Source organism: Bacillus rossius, chromosome 13, assembly GCF_032445375.1.
Source record: "Bacillus rossius redtenbacheri isolate Brsri chromosome 13, Brsri_v3, whole genome shotgun sequence".
Taxonomy (NCBI): Eukaryota; Metazoa; Arthropoda; class Insecta; order Phasmatodea; family Bacillidae; genus Bacillus; species Bacillus rossius.
The window spans coordinates 6,931,658-6,955,690 of NC_086340.1; the positions used below are offsets into that span (position 1 = coordinate 6,931,658).

At 36.6% G+C, this 24,033-nt stretch overlaps 1 protein-coding gene across 1 annotated transcript in view; it reads right to left on the bottom strand.

Annotated features, from left to right (window-relative positions):
• LOC134538154 (uncharacterized) overlaps positions 1–22,059 on the bottom strand; it is a 39,911-nt gene extending 17,852 nt beyond the window's left edge. The window contains exon 1 of the mRNA XM_063379203.1: positions 21,909–22,059. The gene's annotated coding sequence lies outside the window, so the exon portion shown is untranslated. The remainder of the gene's footprint in view (positions 1–21,908) is intronic.
• Between the last annotated feature and the right edge of the window lie 1,974 nt (positions 22,060–24,033).

Below are 24,033 nucleotides of genomic sequence, written 5' to 3' on the forward strand. Positions count from 1 at the left end.
TTTATAGTCTTAGAAAAAGAAAAAAACAAATAGTAAAATTATATATTAACACTTATTATAATTATTGTCGATGATTCAAAAATATAAGAATTGTGATGTTAACACGTGGGATAGTATCACTCTTAACAGTGAGCGCCGTATTTGCTCTGAGCTGCAAAGTTAGCGTGAGACAGGCTGTAGACACTCCCATCGCGAAAGAAGACAAACGAACCACGCCAAGATGGCGGACTCCAACTTCAGACGCTGAAGCCGGAATATGTAAATACAGTCGGAGCAGACTGCTGTGGGAGGTCCCCTAACTGCCTGTGAGGTGAAACTATGTTCGAATGGGCCTCGTAATGTGAGCTCGTTGAAGCAGACCTGATTTCGCTAAATAAAGCCCTTCAAATAAACTTCCGCGGAACTGCGAAGCCAACCACCGGTGCAACAATACCCCGAGACGAAAATTTCGTGCATAATAATTGGACGCGTAAAATCCTCAAACGTCATGACAAAATTAACTTATTCGTGATAAAATACACGTGACAGAATTCGAACTTCATGAGAATAAAACTCGTTCACGAAAATTAAAAAAACATGGCATTCTAACAATTTATTAAATTTTCACGTGAAAAGATTTTACTTCGATTAAATTATTGCTTTTTCTGTTTATGGTCTTATAGTGTTTGACACGATTCGAACACGTTATTGCCAAGTTACGCAAATGTATGATTATTTTACGATATTATACGCATAGGTTTTGTGTCAGCACAACTAATCAAATTTCTTGAGAGCCAGCTATCATGTTTTCAGAATATGTACATGTTTTTCAACGGGAAATTGTGGTATATTTAAAATCGGTGTGCTTCTCGTCCAGTTTTTTTTTTCTATTAGTCATTTCAGTTCGGTGCGCAGCTGCGTGAAAGGGAACAGAGCATCCTGTGCGCATGCGTGCACCGGTGCGTCGCTGCAGCCGCGCCTGGCGGGGCGAGGTCTCTTCCGGAAACAACCGAGGACACCCGAACAGAGACGGGCGTGCCACTGGAAAACAGACGCCTCCCTGTTCATCAGCTTGTGTCAGTGATGCATGACAATAAACAACGTAAACACCATGTCCGAACACGATAACAATCATGTACAATCTTTGTCTCAGCTGTATTACTTCTTTACCTTTATGTGTGTATGTTTAGATATATTTTATATTGTAGTGTAAAAAAAAAATATAAGTAATTGTAACTGTACTACTACTGTTTAATTTTATCTGTATACAACTGTATTATTGTATAAAGCCTATATGTGTTCTTGTAACTTGTATTACTGTTTCTGCAACCATTTTGTGTAATACTTCTATCAACTTTTAACTTTTATCTTTAGTACCTGTAAAACTAATTGTTCTTATATTGTTTGACGTGTCCTATACCATCTGTGCAAATGTCTGTATGGTCAGATGGACGAAAATAAAAATTATAATAAAGAATAGACGTGCAATATTCGCATTATTACTTGGTGATAGGCTATATTTCAAACCCGTGTTCATTAAATGGCCTTTATCATTGGATAATGGGTTTCGAGATTTGCGCGGCGATCGTCTGCCCTTCCCGTGTGGTACACGTAGTTGCCAGTGTCGACACCAGGCGCGCCACTCGCTGAACTGTCTCGCAGTTCGTCGCAAATGCTGCGAACGAGCTCCTACGCGAAGCAGCCTGTTTAGATTACTAATTAAAACTGTGCAAAAACAACGTCAAAAGGTTAGTTCATATAGCTTGAGGTTAAGTAGTTCGATCATATTTATATTTATATAAATGAGTATCACCTTTGCAAATTTTCAACCGATGCATTTGAACAAGGTTAGAACTAGAACACATACTTGAAGCAAAAACTTTGCCCTTTATTTCTAATGTCAGGAGTGTTATTTACTGTGGTACAAGAATACCCTCATTAAACCCGAAACCAGATTTCCTTGCAGTTTTCCCCGCAGTAGTTTGAAAAACACCGAAATTCGGGGGGGAATTACCAGCAATTTGGCAACACTGCTCTGAACTGGCGCGCAATTCAAGAGATTTGAGCGGTGACCGTTGCATTATATGGCGGAAAAATTATGATAAAGCTGCAACACAGTTCCCCGTGAGTGCTTTCAAGAATGTCTACCGGGAGCTTTATGTCTCAAAATTATACTGAAAAAAAAATGCATTTTAGACATTTTCACTGAGTTTAAAAGTCGAAATACGAAAACGTAACTACTCAATCGCCCTCATCGTATTGACGTGACAACGTCTAATAAATCAATGAACGCCGGCTGCCCGCACGAAAGTGTCCCGTTACGCGCATTGCTCCGTTACGCTGTGTCCCGTTACACACATTGTTCCGTTACGCTGTGTCCCGTTACGCTCATTGTACGCTTGTGCCTCATCTATCTCTCTCCCACTCGACTGTTTATAAAGTGAAGTGAAAAGTTAATGTGGTTTTCATTGCTTATCACAGCAGTAGTTTCGGCAATAAAGGTTGCATTTTAAAAATCTGATTACTAATATAATTTCAAGTATTTATTCTTTTATTATTAAAATAAAAATGATTCAATTTTATTCATAATTTATGCAATCATTTCATCAATGTTTTGTTATGACGTTGTCACGTTAAACTATCGTCCGTAAACCGACTTTACAGAAAACCAATTTTTTTTTTTTAATGTTTTACGTAACAGACACCACTCGGATATCTCGAGCAGTTTTCAAATGGCGTGGTTTCTGAAGCTCTGCGCACCGTGTGTGTGTGTCTGGGTAGGTGGGGGGCCTTAAGGGGGTGCCTCCCATTTCAGGTCAAGATTTTATATTTATATTGATCACTGATCAACTTTAAGACTTTTTCAGTTGTTTAAATTTCACGAAATGAAAAATATATGCAGCGCATACTTTTTGCATAATTAATTAGCTCTGCCAAAGTTACACTTTTAATGTTGTTTTTTTTTTTTTGGGTTGTACAAATAAGGAGAATTTAATTTATTGCAGAACTGAATTTTTTTTTAGGTTTAACTGCAATGCCACTGGCTACTTCATGATATGGTTGCCATTTCTATCACAAAAACTCATTTCATTATTCTTGGCTGTCAAAATCGTAACAAATTTGAGAATATTGAAATGCCAGGTAAAATTAATTTATATTTTCTGAAATAAATTCAAAACATTTCTTGAAGTAGCCAGTGGCATTGCAGTTAAACCTAAAAAGTTTCAGTTCTACAATCAATTAAATTCTTCTGATTTGTACAACCCAAAAACATAAAAAATATAACTTTGACAGCCAATAATGCAAAAAGTATGCGTTGTGTTTATATATATATATTATATATATATATATATATATATATATATATATATATATATATATATATATATATATATATATATATTCATTTCGTGGAAGTTAAACAATTAAAAAAGTATACAAGTTTATCTGGAATTACTGTAAATATAATATCTTGACAAGAAATTGGAGGCAACCCCTTAACTCACCAGCCACAAGCTACAACCAGAACCAATGAGTCAACAACCTGACAACCGGACAACCTGAACAGAACTGCCCGGAACGCGCACAGCCGAGAGTTGCATGTTTACCGTCGGCTGGAAGTTGACCCCTAGCCAGTGGTAAACAAGCAGGAGTAAGTGTTTACCGTGAGTAACCCAGTTCAAGCGGAAATTTAGCTGATTCTTTTGGAACACACGGTGAACTGCAAAATATATACACTGTGATAAATTTTCACCTTCAATTTACCAAGAACGCTGGTTACAAATTATACAAGGATCTTCGTAAACTTACGGACACTGATTTCACTTAGGCCAACTTTGAACATGAATCTAATTTATTTTCACCATAAATTATTATTTTATTATTTAATAAATAACTATAGCTAATAAATTAGAACAAACATTCACCATAAATTATTGATTTTCTTTAATTAAAATTTATCTTGATTATTTTTCTAAATTCAATAACTAATTTTATACGAGTGTTTATATTAATATTGAATACTGAGCACTCATTTTTTTTTATAATTTCACTCCAGTTCTTTTATTATTTTATTTCTATTAATGATTTGCATGTAAAAGTATAGTTAGTTATTTTTTTATCACGTCAAGTAACTTCTAACTTTTAAATGAAGTGCAACGCTTATTCCTTTCTGATGTGATTATGATTCTTTCAACTGAGTTCCTTTCGAGATGTAAAAGTCGTGGCACTGGTTTGTTTTGCTAGGAAGAGTGGCTCCGACTGCCGTGGCCTAGTGGGCACTTGTATGGCTCCGAGTGTCCAACCATGTGTGTGGAGGAGGGTGGAGGGAGGGGGAGACCACAGATGTGTGCTCTGCAATTACCAGAAGGCGGGAGTCGTTGAACCGCTGCCGCGTCCTTGGACCGCGCGCCCTCAAGGTCGACGGTGGCGCCCTCCAAGCCTCGCGGCCGGCGGGCGAACCACATCCGTCCTCCCTCTTTCTAGGATTTGACTCATTGTTGAACCGAAACTTCTATGACTCGTCACAGCGCAAGCAACAGAACAACGTTCACGAGTGGTGCGCTCGATAAGTAGTGTGTAAGACAACTGTAAGACTCTTTGCAGGAGCAAAAGGGTGAGTGAAGATGAGATAGTTTTTAGAAAACAAGCCTCAAAATTTTTAAAAAAGAATAAACATTTTGATAAGGAGTTTACGGAATCTCAAGTACACGTGTATATCTTTAGGTCCACAAAAATAATAACAGTATTCTGTGACTCATACCTCTCTGCTTGTAACTGCCTTGTTGTGTACTTTATTGTTTAGTTTTATCGTTCAAGTGGATTATTGGATAGTTTGTTTGATCGTTCGAGTGGATTTCCTGTCTTGTAAACAATGCAATAAACCAGTACGTCGAAAACTAATGGCAAGGATTCGAACGAGGGGTCAGACCAAATACCGGACAGCTGCGAGGTTTTTGAACAAAATCCTGGAGTTGTCGCGTCAGTCCGATAGATGGGAGACGGTATGCCCAGTTTGGACAATTTGCCTGTTAATGCGTCTGGTACCAACATTATGATAACGCAAATAACTGTATTTTCTCTTGGAAAAACTTTTTTGAAATCAATATATACGTTTGTATCGGGAAAAAAACCTACAGAGATTCAAATTTCATAAAAAGAAGCATACGTGTTTGATACCAGATAACAAGATATATGATCTAACAATTCGTTAATGAAATTTTTTTGTAGTCACGCCTCTTGCCGCTAGGTTATTTTTCACCTCTCGTCTGTGTTATAGCGCATGTCATCATTATATTGCTGCAAATATTGTAGTATTACAATATTTGATTGCAGTGTGCATTTAAAAGGGCATTTACTATCTCTTTCCAATGCACGATTTCAGCTATGAGCGCTGTCCTTGTTACGGTGTGCTGTTGCCAGATGTACGCCATAGAGTGCAACATTGTGTCAAAATGTCAAAGCAATCTGTGAAGAACTTCTGGAGATTTAAGTCGCTGGAAGATGCTAACTCACGAACAAATGACCGTCGAAAATGTTTTACTCTTGGTAAATATCTGTTGGAAATATTTGTGACAGAAAACCCAATGCAAGAGGGTTTTAGAGAAAGGACCCCATCTTAACATTCGCGATGTAATCAAGGAAAGTACGTGTTCCAAACATGTATCTTCAGCCTGTGTTTAAAATTAGCTAGGTTTGTTGATTCCCTTATCGCCTGGTACAATTCTTACCACGAGTAGCCGGCTCTGGAACGAACCGGACCAGGCGACAAGACAATCGACAAACCTGGCTAATTTCAAACACGCTGAAGAATTTTTTTTTTTGAACACCTACTTAACCACGATCACTTCACGGCTTGCCTCCTGCTTGAATCTGTGTGAATGTGTGAAATACTGGTCTTAATGTAATACTCATTATTATCATCTGTTTTTGGCAATGCAGTATTTATTGAGAGTTAATACTTTCCAGTAAGTGTAAATTAACTTTTTGGTTAAATCTTGTGATGGTTAACCTCTTATCTTTGAACATTTAGTTAAAGCACAATCCTGCTTTATATCTTATTACCTATTTTATCTTATTTTATGTTATGCTTATTTTTGTAAAACTTCGATGTACGATGTAATAGCAGAAAATGTGGGCAAGTGTAAGAAAAGGCGTGTTGCCTCAACTTTGAAACCAATAAAGACGTTAATAAATTGCATGGCTCATCTTTGGGACCTAACACTGCGTATGGGAAGCCTACGATGTACATCAAGTTCTGTCCCTGCCCGAACACGCCCGAATATTCACCTTCGGCCAACCTCGGGTTTATTTACATATATTTATATTTCTCTGTTTAGTTTAATGTAGCTATACTAACCTAACTAACCGTCCATAGTGTTTTAAAGTGTTTTAATGTAGCTAACCTAACCGAACACTTTTAATATTTGAATTCATTTTTCCTGCGCAAAAATAAAACAAATCCCGAGGTTGGCCGAAGAATTGTTCGGGTGTAATCGGGCAGGGACAGAAATTGATGGACATCTCAGGCTTCCCGACGCGAAAACAGTTGTAGTTCGTCGAGGTTCGTGGGTGATGCTGGGACTTCCTCTCTGTGATGGGGAGAGGGTTTGTGCAGGGGGGAGGGGAAGTATGATCGATATCTGTGCGGCGGCACACGTGAGCAGTCTGCTCGGGGCGTGGCTTGTGCCTTGTGCCGGCGGGCGGCAACTCGAACAACCCCATATGCACCCGCGTAGTGTTTCAAATCGGCACGATAGGTAGCGCTACTGTAGCTATCCAGTTCTTTTGTACGGTCATAGAGAGAGTTAACACTAAATAGCAAATATTCTTTGGAATTTTTATGACGGAATTAAATAATAATTTGTAGCAAAACAAATAATAATTTAATATTATTGTTTGTTTGACGTGGATTTTTACAATGGTGTGTTACTAGTTGATCACTTCTATAATAACTGAAGAAAATAATATGATCAGGTATATATTGTCCTTATTTAAAGAATAACTAATTTTAAAACGAAAAATTAAATCTTTAAGTGTTTTGAAATTGTATCGAGCATCCCGGCAAAAAAAAACAATGCGTGGCATTTATTATAATTAATGTTCTACCATACCAGTTTTAAATAATTAATTAAATTGTATCTCGATTATTTTACTAAATTAAATAATTAATTGTATATCTACATGTTTATGTTGGTACTGAATCTTGATTATTTAATTAATTTTTGTTACAATAAATTTCAAAATAGTTCAGAGTCTTAAATCAAAAATTAATATGACTTCTAGCGTACATACACTTTTTTTGATTTGCGATAGGTAACGGTTATTGTCTTTCAACAACCTATTAAAAATTGTAATTCAAAGTTTTTCGGAAATATTCCTTTAAAATAAAGTTTGCCATTTCAAACATAAGATGTTACCTTCATTTTCAAATTAATATATGAAATCGACGTTATCTTCGCTAAAACCGTTTGGTGAATCGGGAAGCCTTCTCTTCACAGACAATAGAGCCAAACGCCCGATCATGCATCTTCGGTTTTTTTTTTTTTTGCTTCATTGTAAATAAATATGGCGGTGTTGATAAAAGGATACTAATGGTCAATTAGGTTAGGTTAGCTACAATATAAATACTTTAAAACATTTTGGACGGTTGATTTGGTTAAGATAGCTATATTAAAGATACGGAAAAAAAAAAAAAAAAAAGCATGAACTTCGGGGAACTTCGGGTTTTGGCTCTCTCGTCTGTGAAAAGAAGGCTTCCCTTTAATGAATAGGGCATACCGAACTACAGAAATGTTCGTGGCACCGTAGCAAATGAAACAGAAGGCCAAGATTTAATGTCGCCCTCTGAACATGTACGTAGTAGATTGTCATCTTGCTCGAAGCGGAATTTGGGCAAGCTTAGCCTCTGCTGTTTGAAGGAACTCTCGCAGGCAGTGTTCCAACTGGCCAATCCGTTATTTTGTGGGTTTGTAAGTTTCAAATCTGATTAAATTCATCGTTCAATCGTTTTACACTTTCAGTGATAGTTACGGTTATAAATAAATATTTTTAAAAATGTATTTAAAACTTTTCAAGTTGGAATATCATGTTATTTTGTTAAACACAACTCACCTAACAAAATATATAATTTCAAGATTAATGGTTTTCATTTAAATAAACGTTGAAAAGTTTTTTTTTTTTTTCAGCTAAGAATCGTGGATATCTGCAATGTTCGTGATTCGGGACACTTTTTTTTTTAAAATTTCAGGTAAAGGTGGGTTTACGATTGAAAAACTTGAGAATTATAAACTTAACCTGTACGCCGACGAGCACATGGTTAAATAATATCAAGTTTATTATTGAATTAGTGGCCGTTAATTCCAGCCAATAAAAACAAGGGAGAAAGCAGCCATGTTATTTTTATTTAATTTTTGTATCGTAGGTATCGTCTGCATTTTGAAATTGATTTCTGTTTGTAATCGTTGTAAATTCATGTTTCAAAGTAAATATTTTTTTTTCTGAATTTTTTTATTACAAACAGTGCATAACTTAAATGGCGTATGTCCAAAAACTGCATTAAATCATATAAAGATACTCGCATAATAGCCAAAATTAACCAGAAACACAGAATAATCAATTTACGAAATCTTAATATTCCAATTAGAGCTTTATTAAAATTGTTGTGCATTGTTTTCTAAGTATTTTATCATTTATTAACATGATACTAGTTGTTTCGTATTTCCTTCTTCTTTCGTATTACATCTTAACCAGCTTTCCTACCGAAACATTATTTCGTGCCAACAACCCAGTCTACTATGCTCTGATTGGCGCTTCTCTTGCTTCTTAAGGAAAAAAATATAAAATACTGTATAATAATCCTCGTTAAGTCTCTAAGTCATCATATGGTTCGCACACGACCCTTCAAAATTTCTACACGACAATCATAAACCATTCCACTAGTACATAGAGCCATATGTTAAGTACACGACTATTTATTAGTTCATAATTCTTAATTTTAGATAGTAAACTCAGCTTTAGTAGTAGGTAAGGGGTCGTTCATTAATCACGTGATGTTTTTTTAGCAAATTTTTAACCCCCCCTCCCCCCTAGTGATTTGTGGAGAGGTTTCTACAACCCCCCCCCCCCCCAATAAATCACGTGTATTTTTTGGTGCAAAATATTTTTAAAAATTTCAGAATATTATCTTTAAATATAGGTATAATCTAATTTAATTCTGGAAAATTAAGCACAGTGATAAAAATGTCCAGACACACATTTAGGTTGCAGGTTTATTCTCACTGGCATAAAAATAATAAAGGAAAGGCTTATATGTGATTTACGCATGTATTCGGCGCCAAAATCACAGTCTTACTGGCGACTGGCAAGCCGAGCCGGGTGGTTCATGTTGCGGCGGGCGGGGATATTGTTGTCTGGTTACGGCGAGTCAAGGTCACGCGTCCCTTTTCGGTTTAGTAGAAACATTGAATATATATAACTTATAGAAGTCGCGAGGGGATAGGATTTATTATTCCAATTTTCGGATCCAAAACTGTGGTAGTTGTTAGCTCCGCCGCTAGACAGCTCTTCTTTCCACAAGAGGGTACTCGTAGTTACCAGCTTCCACGCTAGAGCGCTGTAGCGTCGCTTTTTTCAAGGTCGTGCGCGTAATTCTCTGTCTCACTCTATCGAGAGGCGGTGCCTTTTATTGAAATCCGAGCGCTTAGATACGGGCGGGCGCAACTGAATTGGAGGAGTACGGCCACCGAAAAAAAAAAAGTGTGGTTAAAAGATGCCAACATCAAAAATTAAGTTTTAATAATAATAAAACTACAGAAATTTCTTAAAGCGTACCAGATTGGAATGTACAGTATAGTGTACATTCCCACTGAGGAGGATAAACGTAAAAAAAGTAACGTAAAAAAAAATACTGACATTCGTAGTTCATAATTTATAAAATGTTGTGTTAACGGAGTGGCGCATTGAGTAAAATGGCAAAACATAATTTGGAATAATTCTTGACAACGTTGAATGATTTTGGTAGCTATGAAACAACTATGGCTGCGATGACTGTTCAAACGCGTGCACGTGTTGTTATTAGTAACTGAAACTAATGGTATGATGTCATACTTTGTGGCTATGCAGTTTATAATTTTTTTAACATAAGATGAAGCATTTTTACATAATGTTTTGGTTGTTTCGTAATTCAAAATAAATAATCTTAAACGTTATATGGTGAATATTCCCAGTAACGAATGACCACAAAAAAAATCAATTTTGCCAACATAGATCTGAACAGTTAACGATTTACTATGTTAAGTTGCTTATAAATAACGCACATTTCCCGGATCTCCAAAGAAAATAAGAGTGTTTGTTATAGCATTGAGTTCCCACTCTTTATATTCCTTGCTTTGAGGTTAGATACAAAAGTTAAGCCCGGGCCAGGGCGGCGTCTAGGGGGGGGGGGGGGGGGGCAAAAGGGGCATTTGCCCCGGGCCTCACATTCAAGGGGGCCTCAAATTTTATCAAAAAAATATATCATTATTTAAAGTCAATTCCCATTATATATATGGCATAATAATAACTTGTCTTTAAATTTAGATACCTATTTATTTAGTTTTGTAAAGCATGATTCCACAATAAAACCAGACCGTGCTGTAACTTGTATGGTTTTATTTATAACTACTGAGTAAGTCACCGACATCGACGCCGGTCCATGAACCTCCTCAAACACTAGAACCATGTGATTGTGATGGTAAGTTGCCTTTGACTTTACCACTTTCAAGCTCTGATAAAGTTAAAGAAAACACAGAAGTAACTAAAATAGATAATGGTAATCTCATTAACACAACTTCAGAAATTCCCATAACTTCTAGAAACTGTGCTAGGACTGAAAGAAGTGTAGAGTTTGATAGTGCAGTGTTAATAGAAGAAATCCAGCAAGATCCTGCGGCATGGCCTGGCAATATCACTGACGAAATGATTAGTTATTGTGTTGATAAGGGGCCGGACTTTTTTTTAGTAATAATGATGGAGACTACACAGCTTCTGCTAGGCAATATCCAAAATGTACTCGTAAACTAACATCATCTGCATTTGTGAGAGTTCTTTAAAATGGAGAGCGACAGGAGAGAAAATGGTTATTGTACTCTAAATGTCTGGGAAATGTGTTTTGCTTTGCGTGCAAACTTTTCAGTAATTGTAAACTATCAAAATTTGTAAATGGTTTTTCTAATTGGAAGAAAACAGAAGAAAAATTGAGGGAGCATGAAAACAGTATTGAACACAAAGCATGTTCTTTAAAATGGGTTTCAAGAAAAAATAAGAAAATGTCAATTTCATCACATTTAGATGCACAAGTGACTGAGACATATTACTGGAAGAATGTTCTTGTTAGAGTAGTGGCAGTTGTAAAATTTTTGTGCAGTCGTGGTTTTCCTTTTCGTGGTGATAATCAGATGCTTGGATCACCTCGTAATGGTAATTACCTAGGAATTTCGGAACTCCTTGCTCAGTTTGATCCTTTTTTACAGGAACATTTAAGGATACATGGGAACAAAGGAAAATGTCATGTATCGTATCTTTCTTCTGATATATGTGAAGAATTCATTGAGATAATGGGCAACGAAGTTCGGAAACACATGCTAAATGAGATTAGACAGGCCAAATATTATTCACTGATAGTTGATTCTACACCTGATGTTTCCCATACAAATCAGTTATCTTTTGTATTTAGATACTGCCTTAACGGTAACATTTTGGAAAGGTTTTTGTGTTTCATTCCAATTTACAGCCACACAGGAAGAAATTTAAGTGAAGTTGTAACCTGTACTCTAAAAGACAACACCATTGATATCCAGGATTGCCGAGGTCAGAGCTATGATAATGCAGCCAACATTTCAGGAAAATACGAGGGCCTGCAAGCGCACATTAAATCAATAAACAGCTCTGTGCTGTATGTTCCATGTGCAGCACATTCAGTAAACTTAGTAGGAAAAAACAGCGTTGGTGAATGTATTCATGCAACAAAACTGTTTCTGTTTTTAGAAAAGCTGTACTCATTTTTCGCTGCTTCCACTCACAGGTGGTCAGTTCTTGAAGGAGTTATTTCGGAAAGCACAGGAAATAGCGGAAAGCCAAAAATCACTGTCAAGAGCTTGTCGGAAACAAGGTGGTCATGCAGAGAAGATGCATTGAAAACTCTCGTCATTCATTATGATGAGATTTTCTGTGCATTTAATGATATGTTCAACGACAAAAATGAAAAGCAAGTCACAAGGATGGAAGTGAACTCCCTCATGAAGAAAATGCAATATTTAGAATTTGCTTTTATGGCCGTATTTTGGTACGACATTATGGAAAGATTCGGTGCAGTAACCAAGCATCTACATAAGCCTGGACTCGATGTCATAACCGGTCATCAACTGATGAATTCTTTGAAAGATTTTGTTTCCGATTTGCGAAATAATTTTAATGAAATTGAAGTTAAAGCAACACAACTAAGCAACCATGTGTTACAAACTTTTGTAGATGCTAGATCATCCAAAAATAAAAAGTTTTTGAATGGAAAAGACGAACTTTCAACTGTTGTAACATCCCGCGAGAATTTCAGAATTTCCACATTTCTATGCATTGCTGATAAGCTCCGCATGGAACTGGAGAAGAGAGCTGCTTCCTACAAAGATATTGCCTCAACATTTGGGTTTATTTGTAACTTAACTACAGCAAGTGAAGATGAACTCAAATCTAGTGCTACCGAGTTGGTCAGAAAATACAGAAAGGATCTGCAACCTGTTATTACAAATGAATTATTACTCTTATCATCATTTCTCAGAGAGCAACAAGTTGAAGACAGTGTTACATCATTCACGCCACAAAAGGTTTTGCAGCACTTATATAACAGTGATATAATTGATGTATTTCCAAATGTAGCAATAGCACTGCGCTTGTATTTGACACTACCAATCACAAACTGTGAAAGTGAAAGATCATTTTCAAAACTGTCAGTTCTTAAATATCAATTCCGATCTACCATGTCACAAGAGAGATTAAACTCGTTAGCGGTGATTTCTACAGAACATGATCTTGTGAACAGCATTTCATTTGATGGACTCATTAACTTGTTTGCTGCTAAAAAGGCAAGGAAGAAGTTTATTGCAAAGTGAGTTAGTAAATATGTAATTTTGATTGGTCGGGATCTGCAACTCATAAAATTGTGTAAATATTTGAGAACGATTTAAGACTTTCGTAAATGAACATAGAAATATTGGGGGTGGGTGTTGGCTATGAAATATTACTCCATTTCAACTAGAAAATTGGTTGTTATACATTATTTTGTTTTCCCTGCATAAATATGTTTCATATTTCTGCGAATAGAGGCTGCATTTCATTATGGTACTTCTTGTCCTTTTTTATGTTAGTTATTACATACATACATGTCAATGCAATGAGTTTTTCACATCTGAAAATTATCACTACAATAAAAAAAAGGGGGGGCCTCGGAATATTGTTGCCCCAGGCCTCGCATTCTCATAAAACGGCCCTGGCCCGGGCTACATTCGCAATAGCACGCAAACAGCACAGACGCACAAAAGTTCAACATACACTATTAGATATGAGCTGCCACATTGGCAAATAGCATGCGCACAGAAAAATAGCACAGGATCGGCGCACAGAAAGTTCATTAGCTTTTAACTTTTAGGTTATTTTCTGTGCGCGACCATGGTGGTAGCCAATCAACAAACAGTTTAAGTACTACTCTAGTGGGCTTATAAAAGAACAATTGTCACGAAGATATTGGTGCTCTTGACTTGAGTAGTTTGTTATTGTTTTCAAACACGCGATAACATAAAAATGGAAGGCACATTTGATAGCTTTTTGATAGCTGTAATAGAAAGTAAAAATATTTTGTATGACAGGGGATCCGCAGGATACAAAAATGAAGAAGCTAAATTAAATGCTTGGAAGTCTGTGTCTGAATGTGTTAAAGAAGCCGGATTTGAAATAAACAGTGATATATATTTTTGAATGCTCGTTGTGTTTTGTACGTAAACTTTGAAGTATATAAAATATTTCTGGGTTTAACGAAAACCGTACCACAATAACAACATACGAATCTAAACAAACGTCACGTATGCCAACTTCAGTGACCAAAATTGTGAACGGATGTTTTACATTTAAAAAACTTTTTTGAATGCTTCCGGTATTATATTGTGTTGTGTTGTGCGTGAATGTAGCATCAAGCTCTGTGCTATCTCTGTGCGTGTGTGCTATCCGTATGCTGTTTGCGCAAGTATTTTGAATACAAATATATTTTCTTTTAATAACCGAAAGGTAAATATTATTTCCATGAAATATAATACAATTCTTTAAACACAGACAACATATAAGAGCTATTTTTTTTGTTTATTATTCCATCTGGCGTGATAAATATTATATTTTAAAAACAGTGTGTGGATTTTTAATTTAAAATAAATATTTATATAAGACATCAATTTAAGTTGTTCAAAAAATTCACTTTGGTATGAATTCAACCAAATTCATGTTATTCAGGGCACAAAATTAGAAACTACCAAAAAAGATTATTTACATTGCTGTTTTGTGTAAATCTAATTCCTCATTTTAGCAACCCATTTTAACACAAGAGAAAAATTATTTTATACTAAAAATTATTATTTTAAACCATTAATTAGCAAGAAACATGTATGAATAATCTATTTAAAATTGCATTTGAACAGTGAATATTATTTGGCAATAATAAATATTTTTTATCATCGTATATTACGGATGAAAAGTTTGTATTTCCATCTAATCAGAAGTATTATGACACAGTTAATTAAATTGCTTTACAAGTTTTTATTCACATGAAAATCATTAAAAATTGGTTGGGAAGTTATATAAATATACAAAAACAAATCATTATACATACAATTTTATTATCTTAGTGGATTTAAATTAATGGTGTCCCAGTGACTACTGCGAAGAAAAAAGTCTTGCGAAAGGTTTCCTCGTAATTGAAATTCGTCAAAAAAAATCTATCTATCATTTTTGGTGACATTTCTGACAAGTGGTACGATGAAATTTGAGACTGGCAAATGAATGTTGTGAAGCAATAAACAAAATATCACATTCGTGAACTACAAATGTATAATTGTTTTTATTTTATAATAAAAGTGTATCTAATAACCCGTGGCTTTGCTCACGTAATTTCCGGGTATTGCTGATATTCTACCATTTTAAGAAAAGTATGTATTAAATTTCAAAGATTTTTGAAGAATTATACACAAAGAACTGTCAAGTATAGAACATATTTAATAAATAAAAATATTTTTACGACTTATTTTTAATTGGTTTAGCGTAAGTATATTTTAACTTTTATTTAAAATTAAGTACCTACCTTATTTTCTATCTCCCGGTTTAGTGACTTTGAGAATATATTTTTCCTTGATGAAATCTTAACTCTTTTCCATCTGACGAAGAAGCCAATTATAAAATAAACTAAGACTCGCGCATTTATTGTATGTTAAGACTGCCATCGTTTTAAATCACTGTAATTTTTTTAGTTATAGTCATGCTTAGGATAATAACATAATATGCCTTATTACGCATACATTTCAGTATTCATGAAACCAATGCATTTTTATTTGAAATGTAGAGCAGTTACCAAATTTCTTATCTCGCATATTGATTTTTTGGTATGGCTAGTATTACTTAAACTAAATTTTTGAATTTTCACTGATGTAATCTTTTCCCTTTTCTATGTGATTTAGAAAATATAGCAATATACGTAAACCAATTAAACCAAAATCATACTGAATTTTTATTACCGAAAAAAGTTAAATACAAAAAATTTTAATATGCGTATTTTAATATTGAATTTATATATATCTTGCCAATACTGATTTAGTGGGTTAAATTTTTTTTTTATTTTTAAAAATAATATCTACCCCTTTTACTACTTAATAGATAACGTTGAATAAGAGAAGGTTGTTTAAGGTATGTTGATTTTCCTTGCCAATATCTAAAAGTAAATTTGTACAAACGCGAAATATAGTTTAAATAAGTATTTGACTTTTAAAATAAAACCATATTTTGAACGGAACACTGACTATTGGCTCAATACAAAGTTTTAATAGCTAATTTTCACTTCACTCGAGTACAGAATCCCATCATTCAGTGATTTCCGTGGCTAGCTTCTTTTGGAATTTCATCATTCTCAAAGCGACGGTAAGGGAAGCTCCTCTTCAAGGTCGCCTAACGATGCTGATAAGACCTGCCGGGTAATTTGAATCGTTGGTCTGGGATTTTCGGGTGGTTGGGGGGGGGGGGGGGTGTTTTGAAGGATGATGTCACGACTGGGCTGGTTAACCTAGTTCTGCCAAATACCGCCAGAGGCGTATACGGCCGATACCCAGCGATGAAAGCGATCGCAGCGGCGGAGCTTGGAACTACAACAATTCTTCTAAGAAACCGGACAGAAAATTTAACCTGGGCTCGCGACTTCTATACATTATATATATTCAATGGTAGAAATCGGGCGAAAAAAAAAATACACGTGATATCTCTCTACACCCCCCCCCCCCTTCCCCCCTTGTGATATTTCGTGATTTTTCCCGACACCCTCACCTTCCCCTTTCAAACCTAATGGACGATCCCTAAATAAATAACACGCGCGCGTTCTTGTTTGAAGGTTAAAACCCACATGGAGAACTCGTTATTTGGGATTTTGTAATTTTGTGAGTTTCGTTGTATATATATTTTAAAAAAGGAATTTACGAGGTACGTAATAATTTCTGCGTTCAAAATTGGGTTGCGTGACCGTTTTATGTACAAGATCCGCCAACTCGAACACGCCTCGGACTTTAAAAAAGAAAAAGGGGCAGAAAAAAAAAAAGGAATGGGGGTTGGTTTGTGTGTGTGAAGAGAAAAATGGTGTGTGTGAGAAAGGGGATGAGCGATGAGGAGAGAAAGAGACAGGCATGTAGGTTGCCTTGGTGTGCGTGGAAATTCTGGCGTCCGAAGATCTCTTTGGTTGTTTTCCTAGTCGCTGCGGGACTGCGGATGAACAGAACAATGGCATCCACCCCTCCACCGAACTTACATTCTTTCCCTGCCTCCCCCTAGCGCTTCAAAACAACCTGAACCCGCTCCGCCACGAGTCAACAGGCACCAGGTAAGAACGGCTGGCCAATCCCCGCACAAAGCACATGATGGCGTGCTACCAAATACGCTAGAGACCAATACTGGACAGTTCCAAGACTTTTGTGTGAAAACCTGGCATTGTTTTCACGTCAGTCCGATAGATGGCAATGGCAGACAGTGTGCCCTGTATGAACAATGTAGCTGTTTAATACATGTGTACCAACTTCATGACAACCAAAATAGGTTTCTTATATCTTAGAAAGCCTTATTAAAAAAAATATTCAGATTTATGGGAGGAAAATAAACCTTAGTTTCATTTCTTACAAAAAAAAAGAATCGTTTAACACAAGAAAAAATTCTATGTAATTTTATGATTTATGTATAAAATATATCTATAGTCACACATCTTGTCGCTAGGTTATTTTTTCACACTATCGCCTGTGTTAGTAAAGACATGCCCGGTATTAGTCTCTAGTGTATTTGATGCTACCCTTACTGCAATGACCAGGCGTATATTCTTCGGCCTCGAGTCTTCCCTAATCCAGACCCTACCTCAACAAACACACTTAGGGCGATATTCCGAGACGTTCGGGTAAGCGAAAAAGCACTGCCTTTTTGGGATACAACCGTAGCCTAACTCGTGGGCCGTATTCCAAAACGTGTCCAAACCCTATCCCAGTAAGGAATCATATCGGCAGCCGTTTTAATACACGGTGCCCTGCGCGAGGCTAGAAACTGGTTCCAACGCATTCCAACGGACGTTTGGCAACAATCGATACAATTGTTACGAGAAAAAAAAGGGGGTTTGTCTGTAAAGTCGGTTTACGGACCTTAATTTTACGTGATAACGTCATAAGATAACATTGATGAAATGATTGCATACTTTTTTATTTTCAAATATTAAGACTATTTACAGTTTTTGCAAATTTAATTTAAATAATTTGTTTAAATATAATCGCGAACAATTAGTTAAAAAGCCCGCCTTAACGTGTTTGATATTATAGAAGATTTTCTCGCACGGTGGTTGGCCGGTTCTTGCACGCTCGGCTCAGGCGGAACGTGACAATTTTTCGTGCTTGCAGCCGGCGTTCATCGATTCATAAGACGTTATCACGTAAAAAAACAACTAGAGATGGCAGCACCATCGCAAAAGTTCTTTTTAAGATGCAATTATTTCCTGTTAAGTGACCATTAATGTGTGCAAAATCGAATTCCAGGATAGTTTCGCTATCATAAAGTTTCATTTGGCACACCAACACGTTTGACACGTCCCCCGATTATCACAAAAATGACTACATGCGAGTTAATGGCGACAGATACGGGTCCGCCATCTAGACGAAATCAACGAAAACGTGAGCTCTGCGCATGCGCGGAAATTTGGACAACAGATGGGACACCATACTGGTCGTTTCCTGTTGTGCACTAGGAATACGGTTAGGGTACAAGTGTAGCATAAATTAACACCTAGACCCTTATATTTGTGTCTTGGAATACCGGCCTGAAGGTTCCACACGAACTGTACTATTATTTTTTGATGCTTGGTAGAGCTTGCTTTCCCGTTGTTATATTTGTTTGTAACAATATTTGTTATCCATTAACCATGGAGGTACGATGTTAAGAGTTGGTGTGTGGCATTTTACCCATTTTAATAATTGATGTCAAAAACAGAATGGCTCTTTGCCATCCTCTAACATATGGAAAGCAAATATATACATTTTATTGATATAATAAAGTTTAACGTTTATTCCTGCTGATGTGTAGTCAACGCCTTTGTTTAATAACAATACCGACTTCGTGATGGCACTTTTACGATTCTTTCACGCGAGTTTATTTCAACCAACTAAACAAACTTCTATCATCTGCCTCTATATAGCTACGGTTTGTATGTGTTAAAAACTGCTAACCAGAGTGACTTCAACTTTAGAACAGACAACCCCACTCCATGAACCTCCATTTTTTCAACAATATTGCCTTGCTGCCGCAAGATCTGGTGATCAACAAAACACAACACGCGACCATTTCTCTGGGTGGGTAAAAATCACCAAAAGAGTAACGAGATAACTTCTTCCGAGTTTAAACTTCACTCGTTGAATCCAAGCGAGTAGCTACAGTAATCAAGCGGAATACGATACACTCATCACAACATTCCAAATTAAGTTACATTTATTTATTGTGAACATCATTGACTTAAATTGTGTTTATTAACTTTCTCAGGTGTATTTATATGTGTGAGGTTATGTTCCCGTATGTATAATTTATTTGCGTTATTAATTATAAACTATACTTAACATTATTATTTAATAAAAAATTTAAATTAATATATTAGAATGCACTCAGCATATTTATTGATTTTCATTATTGATTAAAATTTATCTCAATTATTTTACTAAATTGTATAATTAATTTATAAATATGTTTACATTGATATGGAATACTGAGTATTTATCTTAATTTTTTTTAATTTTATTCAATTCATACTCTACCAATCGTATTTGCAATATACCTCCAGTCCTTTTATTTTATTTCCGTTAATTATGTGCATGTAAAATTAAAGTTATTTTTAATCAACCCAAATAAGTATAATTTCTACCGCGCGTACATAAGTACACACACATTTTTTTTCTTTTAACGTTTTATGAGTTTGTTTCTTGTGATAAGTAAACTCTAACACTATTCTGGACTGATTTCAAAAATTATCTCATGGTTATGAAGCTACGTTATTCCAGTTGTATTTATCCGTAGCACGTAGCAAAGGGAGGGGAATTGAAAGACTCGGCAGTTTTGTAGATCACAAGTTGGTCACAGTGTATTCAATCTCCACAGCATCACCCGCGTATTTATCCATCCTCTAATCGTGAAGCACCGCTCTGTGTCCTTCCAGACTGTCCAATGACAGCGGGCCCAGAGGTCATCGCGAGGAACAGCGATATGCATGAGGGAAGGCCCCCCAAAATACTTTAAAATGTAAACAAATCAGTAACGGGTCAAACTCCAATTTTTTTTAATTCGAATTCCATAGAGTCGATACTTCGAGTACACTCCTCGAATCAAAACCTACGTACGTCTCAAAGGGTCCAAAATAAAACAACGAACAAGAAATTAAAAATATTACCTAACTGTGGTGTTGAAACACTTAACCCTTTAAAAGTTTTATTCATGAACTAAGTTTCCAGAATCAACACATATTATAATTTTATTCATATAACTAGGTACATGTAAAAAATACAATATCTTGAAGAGGTATGAAGAAAAATATTGACATACACAACTTCAGAGGTTAGGTATCAGTGTTGATTATTATTTTTTTTAATTTTCTTCATTTCCTCTAATATTTTTTTTTTCGAATATTTTTTTTCCCTCGAATATAGAATCATTCGAATACTAAGGATTTGATTGTATTTACGGATTTGAGGATTTCATTGGCCCATCCATAATAAAAATGTAACATTCCCACCAACAAAAAGAAAAAAAATTTAAATCAAACTGTGGAACTAGCGGTTCCTCCCCCCTCCCCCCACAAAAAAAAATTCTGCGTACGCTCCTGGCGATGTGTACTTTGAACTATGTGAGCCTTCTAATGGAGTATCGATGGATCGGACTATTGGCATTAAATTAGAGATAATTTTTTATAATGATTTTTTAAAATAAAACTTGCTGTGTGGCAAGGTCTTGCTCCACCCGCGCGCCAGCAACAAAGGGGTGTCGTCACAGCTGGTACACGATCGAGTCGCGAATGTAGGGTGATACGTGAGCTTCACAAGTATCGGAACAAGATCAAGCTGACACATTATTTATTTATTTATTTTTTTTGTTTACATCTGTACCCGGGAGATACACAGGGCACCCGTGTCAAAAAAAATTGTAAAATTTCAGGAGAGACAAGTTTTGATGTGTTTGTTCGCTAGTAGAGGGAAATTTCTTTGTGAAACTTTAGCACATGTTTAACAACAATGATATTTTCAAAATAATATTATTTTTTTTTGTAAAATTTCAGGAGAGAAAGTTTTGATGTTTGTTCGCTAGTAGAGGGAAATTGCTTTTGTGAAACTTTAGCACGTATTTAACAACAATGGTATTTTCAAAATAATAGTTTGTTTTTTTATGTGTAAGTGTTGTCAGGCCTTCCAATGTAGAAAATAAAAATATATCTGTGGGAGGAATATTGTAAATGTTAAAAGTGCAGTTACATAGTTACTAATTGATCTCATTTACATACAGACCAAAAGCATCACCAAAATTATGTCTAAGAACTATATTATGTGTTGAAGTGTAATTGATGTTTGTATTAAATAATTATTTTTTTAAAGTATAATGAATAATAAGTAAGTGTTAAATTAACTATTTTATTTGTGCCAGATCTTGTTGTTAAATGTACAGCTGTAATGCTATTACCTGTGAAACTTATTATATCTGTATGCATTGTGTTCTGAAAAAATGATGTGTCATTATTATGCCAAGGTGACGTGTATAGTTGTATAGTTCCGAAACAGAGCTATGCTCTCCGGAACATTAAAAAAAAAAAAAAAAAAATACGCCATGAACATGGTGCCAACTATATATCATTAGAAAAATGTCCGTGGTGTTGTTTACTTCCGAGGTACAGTTGTATAAATAAACACACACACACACACACACACGCATGCATCTCAGACGTAGTGAGGAAAGACGCGACATACAGCCGAACAAGCAGTTGTGTGCGCGCGTGGGGAAGTGAGTGGAACACCCACACAGCCGGGACGGGAACCCGGTTACACGGGAGCTACGACAGCAGCAGCTACGACGTGCTAGGAGGCAAGGGGGCCAGCGCCTACCTGTAAATGGCGGATCGTAGCTCGCCGAGACTTGTGCGTGTGGAAGGCTGGCTGGCTGGCTGGCTGGCTGGCTCCGGCGGCGGGCAGGCACACTATTGATCAAGCCTCTGCCCTGCTCTTCCTGAACTCGCAGCTGCCCCCTTACCGCCTCCTGCCCCTCCTCCCCCGCCGACCGTGTTACCCCCCCCCCCCCCTCTTCACCACCCCGCCGGCAGGAGTCGTCTGGACCGGCTGCGCATTCTCCCCCTCGCACCCCTTCGCCGTGCTACTCCTCCCTCAGGGGTGAGGACAGAACTCAACACCGGCCTGGCGCGGAGTCCCAGGAAAGATAGGCCCTTCTCGTTAGTCATGGCGAAAACGTCTGCCATGGCTGGCCAATCCCCCTCCTAGCACATGATGCACGTGACCTTTTCTGCATGTGTTAAAAACCCGCATGTTTAGAGCGTATGAGGGCTTGCCCTGAGACGCACTTAGAGTCTTCCCTACCAAGACCCCTCCCTTACACACTTAGTTTTAACTAAGGTTAGGGGAAAAAAAACTCTCAGTCGTGCATGCCCGTGGCCAGGATCGTGTGAAGAAACGTGTCCTGTTCAACCATCATCCCATTTCTTTTTTTGACGTGACAACGTCTAATAAATCGATGAACGCCGGCCGCACGCACGAAAAAGTGTCCCGTTACGCTCGTTGTACGCTCGCGCCGCATGCCATCTATCTCTCTTCCTTCCACTCGATTGGAACAACCGTCGATTTTTGACTTTTTCGAGGCACATTTTAAACTTGAAACACTTCCCATTCGTTTCCCTACTTTTCCTATCATCGTCCTATCCTTAACAGAATAACACAAGATTGGAAGAAGTTAAATAGCAAACATGTATAAAAGGTATAGTTCAAATAATAATCTTCGTTAAAGTAATAAACATATGCGAATTAATGAGTGCAAATAAAAGTAAATGTATCAATTAAATTGTAGATTTCATTTCACTCCTTCTTTGTATCCATACAAAATAGTGATAATTAAATAAAAAAATGATTCAATTTTATTCATAACAGTATGCAATCATTTCATCAATGTTTTTTTATGACGTCACGTTAAACTATCGTCCTTAAACCGACTTTACAGACAACCAATTTTTTTTTATTTTATTGTTTTAATACTTTTTTCCTTAATTATTTTGAAGAATTCGTTAATAAATTATTGTTATTGAATACACGGAAACACTAATGTCAAGTATTTATGGAATAAATGCTTACAAAATACACGTGTGCAATCCGGAATTAAATTTAAGACTGCTTGGAAAAACAATTCCCTGCCGATTTTGTGTGTGTGTGTGTGTGAGGCATGTCGGGCTATAATGGGGAGAATATGTGTTATAGTAGTCCAGTAAGGATCAAAATAATCCTTCTCAGTAACATTATGTAGCTGCGTTGGCACAATTATGTTATTCTGTCTTAGCGTTTTTTTATGCCGGAAGGGAGGGCTGTCCCAGGGACCTTCTCTCTCTCCCCCCCCCCCCCCCCCCCTGCACTGTCACTGTGTCGTGTAACGGTAAAAGCGAATAATAATTAAAGTGAAAGGTTCGGTTAGGTTAATTAAGCTTATTAAATACTTAGGTACCTAACCTAACCATTTCACTTTCTTCAATTAACATCTGCCTTATTTCACCAGAAGTCGCTAATGTGTAAACTTGCCAAAGTGTCTCAAATTGGACAGTTCACAAAAGTAGCAACGGTGGTCTTACGTATCCTGCCTACCGCTGTCGCTCTATCAACAGTGTTTTGTTAACAACTCCACTCGGTTGTTACGCTGTGCGTCATAAAGAGAAAAAAACTGAATAACTGTCAAAGAAAGATGAAGACACAAACAAAAGTCAGCTGATTTCAAATGTTTAAAGTGTTAAGCAGCTTGGCTTCTGGGTTGTACCTACTGATAGGTAGGTAACTCTACCCTGATGATGGCGACTGCAATGTCGACCGAAACGTCGGTGATATATTCGCCTTGAACGCGACTGCAACCCAGAAGCCAAGCAATGTCAGACAATGGCCGCGAAAACCTGCTATCTTTGTACATGAATCAGACAAAAAAAATTTACACATCGAGATCGTGACTAACATTGAAGAACGTATC